The following is an 11,771-nucleotide window of genomic DNA, read 5'->3' as shown; positions in this document are numbered from 1 at the left end:
TGATGTTGCTCTGTCTGATCATCTCTGTATTTTTCTTGAAAGTCTCTATCACTCCTGACATACTTATTAGATCAAAGAATGTTAAATGATGATCTCTTTGACACATTTTAATCAGGTTTTTGACCCCAGCCTTAATGTTACTAGACCTTAGGGCTACCTTTGACACTGTGACACTGTTGACCATCTATTACTTTTAGACAGACTGGAAAATTGGGTTGGACTCTCTGGCACCGTCTTTACATTGGTTCAGGTCCTATTTGTAGGACAGGGACTGTTTTGTTTCCATCGCAAACTACACATCAGAGTGAAGAGACATGACATGTGGGTTACCTCAAGGTTCAATTCTGGGACCTCTCTTATTCAACCTATATATGCCCCCACTACGCTTAATAACACAGAAAAACACAATCATTTCCATATCTATACCACATATATCAAGTGACTTTGCCACCATAGACTTACTGTGTCTATGCATTGACCTAATCAATGACTGGATGTACCAAAACGTATGCAACTAAACAAAGACAAGACTGAGATAATTGTCTTTGGTGCCAAAAGAGAAAATTGAGCCACATCATAGTTCCCCTTTTTAGCCCTAAAAACTAAATCAGAAATCATTAAGTCATTATTGATCTGATATCTTAAACTCATAAATCAAATCTATAAAAAAGAATTCCCTATTACCATCTTAAAAACATTGTAAGAACTAGAGAAGGCATGTCCAAATAGGAACTAGAAAAAGAAAATTCACTTTTTTAGGCCTTCCCTAAAAAAACGCAATTCATACTGACTCCACAATAACCCAAAAAGCACAACCACAGTGGTGCTAGAGTGGTTTTGACACTTGATTGACGCAACTTCTGTGTGGAAATACAGCTGCAACATCACACATTATCACACTTTTGCTGTAAGAAAGAAAACTATTTTTTGTACTCATATAAATGTAGTTTAAGACACAGTCGAATATGTGTTTAACTTATGTGTTTTGTTCAGCCAAGGTTTATATTCAATCAATTAATAAATATATCAATCATACAAGGTACTTCGTTGATATTAACAATATTATTAGATGCAGTTTGACTCCCAATACTGTATGTTGAGCACACAGGAGGAACCATGATTGAAAGATGGATTTTATGATCAACATTGTAAAATCAGTTGCTGGCCGTCATGCAAAGCATCAGAAGCAAAAATCAACAATGTACGTCTACACAGAAAAAAGCTCGTAAAGTTGTTCTGTGTTACAGTAGAGTGCTTTCAACAAGTGCTGCAGTGTAAAATATTAAAAACAGGTTAAAAACAGTAGCAAAACAAATACAAAATGTACTAGAATGCTTGCTTAAAAAGAAAGCTTTTTAGGCCCTTCTTGAAAGAGTCGGTGGTTTGCAGAGCCTGTAGTTGTTTGGTTAGCAGCTAATGCTGAGTAATTGTGATGGATTTAACTCTCACTGTTTGTCTGAAACATCTTCTCATGCTGCTGCAGTTAATCTATCAACAATAGCTTTTCACTGTGACTTTTAATCACAATCAAATACCTTTCTGCTGAGACTGAAGACCCATTAGACAAACTAAATCCGACTTGTTAAAATACAATATATCGACTTATTTTCTTAATAAGTCGATATATAAGCAGATTTTTCTTAGCCTGGTCCTACCAGACTCTGGTCCATTAGCCTGGTCCTACCAGACTCTGGTACATTTCATTTGTACAGAGAGTCTGGCCTCTCTCCATTGACAAGTGTTAACTTCCTTGAAGGTGGGTACTCTGTTGAAGTTTAAAACTATTGGATCTGTCCAGAGCCACTCTGGATCTGCCATAACCAATCGCTAACGTTTGGTTGTGACGTCGGCTTAGCATCGCTAGTGTTAGCCTTAGCCAACCCCTTCACCACTAACGGAGCGAGCTGGAAAATCTAACTTTTCCCAAAGCCCGTGGGGAGGAGGGCCACAACATCATGGCCACCATTGCTCGAGCTTTAACTTCTGGATATTCGGCAGCGTTGCCACAACAGATCGATTGGCTTCCCTCACATCTTTCTCCACCGCCATTATGGAACTACAACTCAAACTAGCGCACAACCTCAATGTCATCGTTCTCAACCACTCCCTCTGTTCGCTGATTGGACCAGTAAAGATTTGACCGGAGAAAACCCAAGACTATATCGCAAACCCAGACGGAGTACTGAAGGGAAATGAAAATTGAGCGGAAGTATGTAGGAGGGCGGAGCCAGGCTAGCTTTTTCCCACGACTTACTCTGAAAAATACATTAAATCTTATCATTCCCAATGTGTTCAACAGAATGCAAAAGATGGAATTTGAAAAGAATTTTCATTTTAAAAACTTCTGGTGTGGTCAAGCATTTAGAAGCATCTTACATTGCAAAGCACACAAAAACTGTAGAAAACATCCTGAGTAGATAAAACACACACACACACACACACACACACACACACACACACACACTTTTTTTAAGTTCCAGCATGGAACAAATGTTTAAAATTGTCCTGCAGTCCTGTATGAGGCTGTCTGCTCCACTGTGATGGTCTTTAGTCGACTTCTGCTTTCTTGTTGTTCCCTTTTGTATTCAGTTTGTTACGGGCAGCTCTCTCCCTGTCCTGTCTGGGGTGTTTTTTCCCGGTGTGTCTGTTTGTGTTTGTGTCTTGTCTGTGTTTGTTTCTGTGTGGAGTGCTGGAGGCGTGATCCGAGATCTAGGTCAAGGGGCGTGGCTGCTTCAACTCTGCTCAGCCGATCTCCGCAGCTGCAGCTCATCATCCACAATCACCAGCAATACTTAACCCGGGCTGATCTTCCTGTCGGCGCCAGTTCGTTAACTTCAACCCCTGTGGTAACTTGGTCCTAGCTCGTAGTATTCTAGTTTGCCTTTTGTGATTCCTGCTGTAACTTACCCTGTGTCTCCCTCCGAGTCTTCGCTCAGCCCTGCTGCAAATCTCCACGGCGTCAGCGTGCGCCTAATCTCACCCGGCAGCTTTCCGTCTTCACTTCAGGAACCCACCAGTGATTCTCGCCTCAGCCTGTCTTCTCTCGTGTCCCGAAACTGCTGGACCCCTCCACGTTGGCTCGCCTCCGCCTGGGACCAGTCAGGAGCTTCCCGGCTTTGAACCCTTCGTTTGTGTGTCTCTGAGTGCCCGTAACTTCATTAAACCTTATCCTGCTCGACTGTATCTGTGTGTTACCTCTGCGTTCTGGGCCGAAACGAACACGTAACAGAACGAACTGGCCATGGACCCTGCAGAGCTTTCACACCTGACAGAATGATCTGACCACTTGGACCCAGCAGTGTGGCTTCTTCTTCCGGTGGGTGCCCAGTTATTGTTTTTGCCTTCTACTATGGCAGCTTCCACGGACTTGGGTAAAGTGAAACATGTACAGTCTAAGATAGATGACCTTTACGAGATCATTTGTGACATGATTGAGCTTAAAACCATGTGGAAGGAGGCTCACAGTGATTTCCAGAGGGACTCAATTTTGTCATTCGCCCGTGTTAAGTTGTCAGAAAAGCCCTGGCTTAACGACTCAATTCCTAAATGGATTCAAAGATTTGTTTCCACCCCTACTCCTCCACCGCCTAGCAGTGTTACCACAGGTTTTATGTCCATCTCCCAGCCAACGCCTAGTCCTGTCCGTTCTACACCTGGAGGAGAGCCAGAGACTTTTTTGACTGTTTACCAGTACGTAGTTCAGTGTGCTAGACGTACTGAGGATGCCAAAGCCAGCCTTCAAGCTGTAAATCAGAGTACCTGTGTACCAGAGCCTGCGCTAACCGGTGTACCTGTGCCTGAGCTGACGAGCAACCCTTCTGTTCCCGAGCTGACGTGCAACTCTCCTGACCCTGGGTTGACGTGCAGCTCTCCTGATCCCGGGCTGGCGTGCAGCTCTCCCGATCCCGAGCTGGCGTGCAGCTCCTCTGACTCCGAGCTGGCGTGCAGCTCCTCTGTCTCCGAGCTGGCGTGCAGCTCTCCTGATCCCGAGCTGGCGTGCAGCTCTCCTGCCTCCGAGCTGGCGCGCAGCTCTCCTGACTCTGAGCTAGCTAGCCGCAAGTCCCTGCTAGCTAGCGATAACCCTGCGCCCCTGCTAGCTAGCATTTCCCCGGAATCCAGGCTAGCTAGCAGTCTTCCTGATTCCCGGCTAGCTAGCAGCCTCTCAACTTCCCCGCTAGCTAGCAAACCTCCTGAACCCCGGCCCGCTAGCAACTTCCCTGAGCCCAGGCTAGCTAGCAACCTCCCTGAGCCACAGCTAGCTAGCAACTCCCCTCATTCCCTGCTAGCTAGCGTCTCTCCTGACTCCAGGCTAGCTAGCAACTCTCCTGACTCCAGGCTAGCTAGCGACTTCCCTGAGCCCCGGCTAGCTAGCAACTTTCCTGAGCCCCGGCTAGCTAGCAACCTCCTTGAGCCACGGTTAGCTAGCAGCCTCCCTGATTCCCCGCTAGCTAGCATCTCCCCAGAATCCAGGCTAGCTAGCAGCCTTCCTGAGCCCCGGCTAGCTAGTAGCCTCCCTGAGCCACAGCTAGTTAGCAACTCCCCGGATTCCCTGATAGCTAGCATCTCCCCTGAATCCAGGCTAGCTAGCAGCTTTCCTGAGCCCCGGCTAGCTAGTAACCTTCCTGAGCCCCGGCTAGCTAGTAGCCTTCCTGAGCCCCAGCTAGCTAGCATCCTTCCCAGTGTCCCCGAGCTTCCTAGTGTCCCCGAGCTTCCTAGTGTCCCCGAGTTTCCTAGAGTTCCCGAGTTTCCTAATCCCTGGCTGGCTAGCAGCTTCCCAGAATCCCGGCTGGCTAGCAGCCACTCCGAGCTTCGGCTGGTTAGCAGCATCCCTGTTTCCCGGCTGGCTAGCAGCCTCACAGATCCCCGGCTGGCTAGCAGCCTCCTTGAATCCCGGCTGGCTAGCAGCCGCCCCGAGCTTCGGCTGGCTAGCAGCATCTCTGAATCCCAGTTGGCTAGCAGCCTCACAGATCCCCGGCTGGCTAGCAGCCTTCCTGAATCCCGGCTGGCTAGCAGCCGCCCCGAGCTTCGGCTGGCTAGCAGCATCTCTGAATCCCAGTTGGCTAGCAGCCTCACAGATCCCCGGCTGGCTAGCAGCCTTCCTGAATCCCGGCTGGCTAGCAGCCGCCCCGAGCTTCGGCTGGCTAGCAGCATCTCTGAATCCCAGTTGGCTAGCAGCCTCACAGATCCCCGGCTGGCTAGCAGCCTTCCTGAATCCCGGCTGGCTAGCAGCCGCCCCGAGCTTCGGCTGGCTAGCAGCATCTCTGAATCCCAGTTGGCTAGCAGCCTCACAGATCCCCGGCTGGCTAGCAGCCGCCCCGAGCTTCGGCTGGCTAGCAGCATCTCTGAACCCCAGCTGGCTAGCAGCCTCACAGATCCCCGGCTGGCTAGCAGCCTCCCTGAATCCCGGCTGGCTAGCAGCCGCCCCGAGCTTCGGCTGGCTAGGAGCAACTCTGAACCCCAGCTGGCTAGCAGCCTCACAGATGCCTGGCTGGCTAGCAGCTCCCTTGATCCCCGGCTGGCTAGCAGCCCTCCAGAACCTCGGCCTGCTAGCAGCCACTCAGTATCTCCGCTGACGTGCAGCCTTCCAGAACCGCCGCTGACGTGCAGCCGTCCAGAACCGCCGCTGACGTGCAGCCGTCCAGAACCGCCGCTGACGTGCAGCCGCCCAGAACCGCCGCTGACGTGCAGTCTTCAAGAGTCGTCGATGACCGCTCTTCAAGAATCTACGATGACCGCTCTGCTAGAGTCTTCCAGTCGTCCAGAGTCTTCGATGACCACTCTCCCAGAGTCTACGTCGACAGCTCTTCCAGAGTCCATGTCGACAGCCCTCCCAGAGTCCACGTCTACGGGCAAGCCAGAGGCCTTGCCGGTCTCCGGCGTCCAAGAGACTGCCCCTGAGGCTTTGTTGGTCTCTGGAGTCCCAGAGACCTCCCTAGTGACTTTGCCTTTGTTCTGCCCCCATGAGACTTTGCCTGTGGCGGTCAGGCCGACTCCTGCCCCTCGTGTCCTGTCGGCGGTCAGGCCGACTCCTGCCCCTCGTGTCCTGTCGGCGGTCAGGCCGACTCCTGCCCCTCGTGTCCTCTCGGCGGTCAGGCCAACTCCTACTCCCCGTGTTTTGTCGGTGGTCCGGCCGACTAATGCTCCAGTTACCCTGTCGGCGGAGTTGCCGACTCCTGACCCTGTTGTCTTGTCTGTTACTGATCCTGTTACCTTGTTGGCAGACACTGACCCAGCTGACCCGTCGCCTGTCTCCAGCCCAGCTGACCCGTCGCCTGTCTCCAGCCCAGCTGCCCCTTCATCTGCTGAGCCTGTCTGGCCACCAGAGGGGATTCGCCTTCGCCGCCGGTCTTCAGAAGGGATTCGCCCCCGCAGACGGCCTCCAGATGGGATTCGCCTACGCCGCCGGTCTTCAGAAGGGATTCGCCCTCGCAGACGGCCTCCAGAGGGGTTTCGCCTTTGCCGCCGGCCTTCGGAAGGGATTCGCCTTTGCCGCCGGCCTTCAGAGGGAATTGGCCTTCGCAGCCGGCCTTCAGAGGGGATTCGCCTTCGCCGCCGGCCTTCAGAGGGGATTCGCCTTCGCAGCCGGCCTTCAGAGGGGATTCGCCTTCGCCGCTGGCCTTCAGAGGGGATTCGCCTTCGCAGCCGGCCTTCAGAGGGGACTCGCCTTCGCTGCTGGTCTCCAGAGAGGCTTCGCCTTCGCCGCCAGTCATCTCGGTGGCCGGAAGGGTTCTGCCTTCGTCGCAGGCCGCCTGAAGGCTTCTGCCTTTGTGGCGCCTCTCAGTCCCCTGTCGCTGAGGCCTCTCAGTTCCCCGTTGCCGAGGCCGCCCTGTGCTCTGTTCCTTGTGTCCCAGTGACTCTATTCCCTGTGCCCCAGTGACTCTGCCCCCTGTTGCTGAGCTCTCTCTCTCAGCCCCTGTGACTCTCTGTTCCCAGTGACCCAGGGCGTTGTGCCCCAGTGTATTTCGGTTCCCAGGTCCCCAGTGTTTTCTGCCTTCCCCGGACTTTCTTTCGCCCCTCCGGGGTTGATTTATTTTGTTTCTGGGGTCGTCCCTCCTCCGGGCCCCCTCCGCCCTCCCTGGGTGGTTTCTGCCTGTTTTTTTTTTTTTTTTTTGTTGGACGCCAGGAGGCGTCCGTTGAGGGGGGGGTCCTGTTACGGGCAGCTCTCTCCCTGTCCTGTCTGGGGTGTTTTTTCCCGGTGTGTCTGTTTGTGTTTGTGTCTTGTCTGTGTTTGTTTCTGTGTGGAGTGCTGGAGGCGTGATCCGAGATCTAGGTCAAGGGGCGTGGCTGCTTCAACTCTGCTCAGCCGATCTCCGCAGCTGCAGCTCATCATCCACAATCACCAGCAATACTTAACCCGGGCTGATCTTCCTGTCGGCGCCAGTTCGTTAACTTCAACCCCTGTGGTAACTTGGTCCTAGCTCGTAGTATTCTAGTTTGCCTTTTGTGATTCCTGCTGTAACTTACCCTGTGTCTCCCTCCGAGTCTTCGCTCAGCCCTGCTGCAAATCTCCACGGCGTCAGCGTGCGCCTAATCTCACCCGGCAGCTTTCCGTCTTCACTTCAGGAACCCACCAGTGATTCTCGCCTCAGCCTGTCTTCTCTCGTGTCCCGAAACTGCTGGACCCCTCCACGTTGGCTCGCCTCCGCCTGGGACCAGTCAGGAGCTTCCCGGCTTTGAACCCTTCGTTTGTGTGTCTCTGAGTGCCCGTAACTTCATTAAACCTTATCCTGCTCGACTGTATCTGTGTGTTACCTCTGCGTTCTGGGCCGAAACGAACACGTAACACAGTTATCATTTTAGTTTTCTACCTGCCTCTCACACAACATGTTCAATGATGTTGTAACTTCCTGAATTACAGTATGTTGTTTGTTCTGACTTGGGGATTTAGCCATATGTAAAAAAAAAAAAAAAAAAAAAAAGAATAACAGCAATGTGTCGCAGCGTTTTTATTCAATTTAATCAAATATGAATTTACTTCTAGACAGATAAATGAAAAAAACACTTTACATATGAACATTCTTTGCATCAAATGCTTAAGAAAAACACTTTGGGAAAATTCTGTTGAACAAGTGATGCAATGCCCCCATTTTGGCCAATGAGTAGCAACAATATATGTTACATGATACATAGGAAACAGGAAACTGAGCAGTCTGTCCCTGTCATCAATCTGCTGATATACAAATTATAATCATCACATCTCTAACAAAGTAGAACAGATGCAAATTCAGGTATTAAGAGTTAACAGTTTAGTCCCCATTCAGTCTAGTCACTGTATTTTTCACATACTTATATAAGCATACCTATCAAATCAAATATCTAATTCAACTGTACATTACATCTAAGTGTCTGTTTCACAAACAGCTCTAAAAATAATGGATTCTAAATATATCCTTTTCTCTTTTTTTCTATAAAAAAATACAACCCCTGTACATTTATTTTTGAAAAAGACTTACATTAGCATACAATCAAATATCTAAATGTATTCAAATCTAAGTGTCTGTTTTTATTCCGAGACACACAAACAGCTTTGAAAAAGAATTCACTGTAAATATTTCTTTTCTTTTCTTTTTCTAAAAAAATAAAACCGCTGTACATTTTTAGTTCTGAAAACAAAACATTTAAATTGTGAAGTAGAAGTCTTAATAGTTTGATATTTATAAGCCAGTTGATATTATCATGCAGAGTCTGACTGCAGTGTTTAAACAGATAAAGCCTTCATTTTGCAGATCCATCTTTGTTTCTCAGTACAGCTCACTGAGCTCCATCCTACGTTCTGGACAGACATTACACACTGACCATCAGTAGCAGTAGGAGGAGGTTGTGGTGTCCAGTAGCTGAGGGAAGAACATGATGTTTAGATCAAGGCTGATAGATTTTATGATTCAAAGTGTTTAGGAATGTGTCTCTTACCTTTCATTCAGATTACTTCCATCAATCCACTTCCATCTCCCACCTTCAGCTCTCAGGCCAAACCAGTATCCAACGGTTACTGAACTACCCCAGAGTGCATCCTGGCAACAGAGAAACAGTTATCAGATATTTAAACACTATACTTAAAAACACAATGTCAGATTCACAGACTCTACAGATTGAGAGTGTGTTCAGACCTACAGAAAATACATTACAGAAAATATATTCCAATTTAATAAGTGTCATTAAAATTCCCAGTTTTCTCATTACCTTTTCCTCTGGACTATGTACAACAACCAAATCTGAACTCCTTCCTCTGCATACTTGTTGAGCTTCTTCCCAGGTTCTCTGCTCAGAAGGAGCAACATTATAAAACACATATCAGTTAGACCCGCTGAGATCAAAGTTCGCCTGACAAGCTTTACACTGTCTCCCTGAAACAACAGAGACCAAACAATAAACAACATTACTGCATTGTGATATTATTATTGTTGGATCTAATCAGGGCTTAATTTGAGCCGGAACACGCCAGAACATGTTCCAGCACCTCTGACGTCGGATCCGGCACCTCCTGTGTCACTATAAAAAATGAATCGCCTAAATGAAAAAAAGAAATTACTGTTTGTGTATTGTTCAATGTTGTTATCTGTCTTGTTAGTCTTTATTCCCCATTGAAGTTTCACAAAAATCTTGTGTTTGCATTTTCGATGCATTTTGAGGTGAATTTTCAGGGTGGGGGGGGAGAGGGACGGAGGGAGGGGATCGGCACTTCAACAGCGCGGCGCTGCACTTCAAGTGACACAAGCGCTTGTGCTGGTTGAGATTGCTGTTTCAATGACCCACTCCTTCAATGACCGACACCTAGCCAACGACCTGAACGAGTTCTACTGTCGATTTGAAAGACAAAAGGACAGTCCTGACACCATCCCCCACGACACCTCCCTACAGCTACAGCCACTGTGCATCACCTCCACCTCCCCCACCTCAACAGGGTCGTGGCCCCCCCCACCAATGCCCTCCTTAAAGGTCCCCTCCACCTCCACCCCCCCTCCCACCTCAGTGACGACTTTCTCCATTCACGAGAGGGACGTCAACAGACTCTTTAGGAGACAGAATCCCAGGAAAGCTGCTGGACCGGATGCTGTCTCCCCATCCAGCTTGAAGCACTGTGCTGACCAGCTGTCTCCAGTGTTCACAGACATTTTTAACACCTCACTGGAGACATGTCACGTGCCAGCCTGCTTCAAGACCTCAACCATAATCCCTGTTCCCAAGAAGCCAAGGACCACAGGATTTAATGACTTCAGACCCGTCGCCCTGACCTCTGTGGTTATGAAGTCCTTTGAGCGCCTTGTGCTTTCACACCTCAAAGCCATCACCGACCCCCTCCTGGACCCCCTGCAGTTTGCCTACAGAGCCAATAGGTCTGTAGACTGTCCATTACATCCTCCGGCACCTGGACTCCGCAGGAACCTACGCCAGGATCCTGTTTGTGGACTTCAGCTCTGCCGTTAATACCATCATCCTTGCTCTGCTTCAGGAGAGCTCTCCCAGCTAGGCGTGCCTGACTCCACCTGCAGGTGGATCACTGACTTCCTGTCTGACAGGAAGCAGCATGTGAAGCTGGGGAAACACGTCTCCGACTCACAGACCATCAGCACCGGATCCACCCAGGGCTGTGTTCTTTCTCCTCTGCTCTTCTCCCTGTACACCAACAGCTGCACCTCCAGTCACCAGTCCGTCAAGCTTCTGAAGTTTGCGGACAACACCTCCCTCATCGGACTCATCTCTGATGGTGACGAGTCCACCTACAGGTCGGAGGCTGACCACCTGGTGACCTGGTGCAACCAAAACAATCTAGAGCTCAACGCTCTAAAGACAGTGGAGATGGTTGTGGACTTCAGGAAGAACTCAGCCCCACCTGCCCCCATCACCCTCTGTGACTCCACAATTGACACTGTGGAGTCTTTCCGCTTCCTGGGAACTACCATCTCCCAGGACCTCAAGTGGGAGATGAACATCAGCTCCCTCGTCAAGAAAGCACAACAGAGGATGTACTTCCTGCAGCAGCTGAAGAAATTCAACCTGCCAAAGACAATGATGGTGTACTTCTACACAGCCATCATTGAGTCCATCGTGTCATTCAGTCAGCTGAGAAGGTGATTGGCTGCAATCTGCCGCCGCTCCAGGACCTATACGCCACCAGGACTCTGAAGCGTGCTGGAAAGATTGTGGCTGACCCCTCCCACCCCAAACACAAGCTCTTTGAGCCACTCCCCTCTGGCAGGAGGCTGAGGTCCATCAGGACCAAAACCTCACGCCACATAAACAGTTTTTTCCCCTCCGCCACTAGTCTTATCAACAAGGCCCGGAACCCACCCTGACTCTCTCCAAACTTCACCTCTGGCTCCTCATGCCACTGTACCTACTCTGCTGTAGCGTTCCTTTTTACTACTGTTTAACTTATTTTACTATTTATTTAAATTTATTTTATCGTTATTAATACATACTGTGTGTATATGTTTATACTTATATTGTTTATATTCTTTTTATCCTTCTTATATTTGAATGTGTGACATGCTCCAACAACACCATGACAAATTCCTCGTATGTGCAACGTACTTTGCAATAAAGCCCTTTCTGATTCTGATTCTGATTCTGATTCTGATTCTGTTATAGCCTCATTTCACTCAGGGGAAAAATGTCAAAAAGACAACAAAGTTTGCTTAACTTTTTCAAATACGCTGGCCAGTCGGATCCCAAACAAGCAAAAAACGTTTCTGCCGATCAAGAATGTTTTTTTTTAACAATTTGATTTTTAAAATCTGATGACACCAGTGTGTTCCCCATCCCAAAAAAAT

At 49.1% G+C, this 11,771-nt stretch overlaps 1 protein-coding gene and 1 long non-coding RNA gene across 2 annotated transcripts in view; both read right to left on the bottom strand.

Moving 5' to 3' along the window:
* LOC118496018 (CD209 antigen-like protein C) overlaps window positions 1–11,771 on the bottom strand; it is a 331,629-nt gene that overhangs the window by 297,886 nt on the left and 21,972 nt on the right. The gene's annotated exons all lie outside the window — the stretch shown is intronic.
* LOC116064022 lies at window positions 8,608–8,998 on the bottom strand. Its single transcript, XR_004108427.2, has 2 exons — window positions 8,911–8,998; window positions 8,608–8,834 (listed from the first exon to the last, which is right to left on the bottom strand). It is a non-coding gene; the product is annotated as an uncharacterized LOC116064022 (long non-coding RNA).

This window comes from Sander lucioperca, chromosome 10 (assembly GCF_008315115.2).
Source record: "Sander lucioperca isolate FBNREF2018 chromosome 10, SLUC_FBN_1.2, whole genome shotgun sequence".
Classification (NCBI taxonomy): domain Eukaryota; kingdom Metazoa; phylum Chordata; class Actinopteri; order Perciformes; family Percidae; genus Sander; species Sander lucioperca.
The sequence above is the reverse complement of the archived record's forward strand: the minus strand, read 5'-3'. Positions and strand labels throughout refer to the sequence as shown.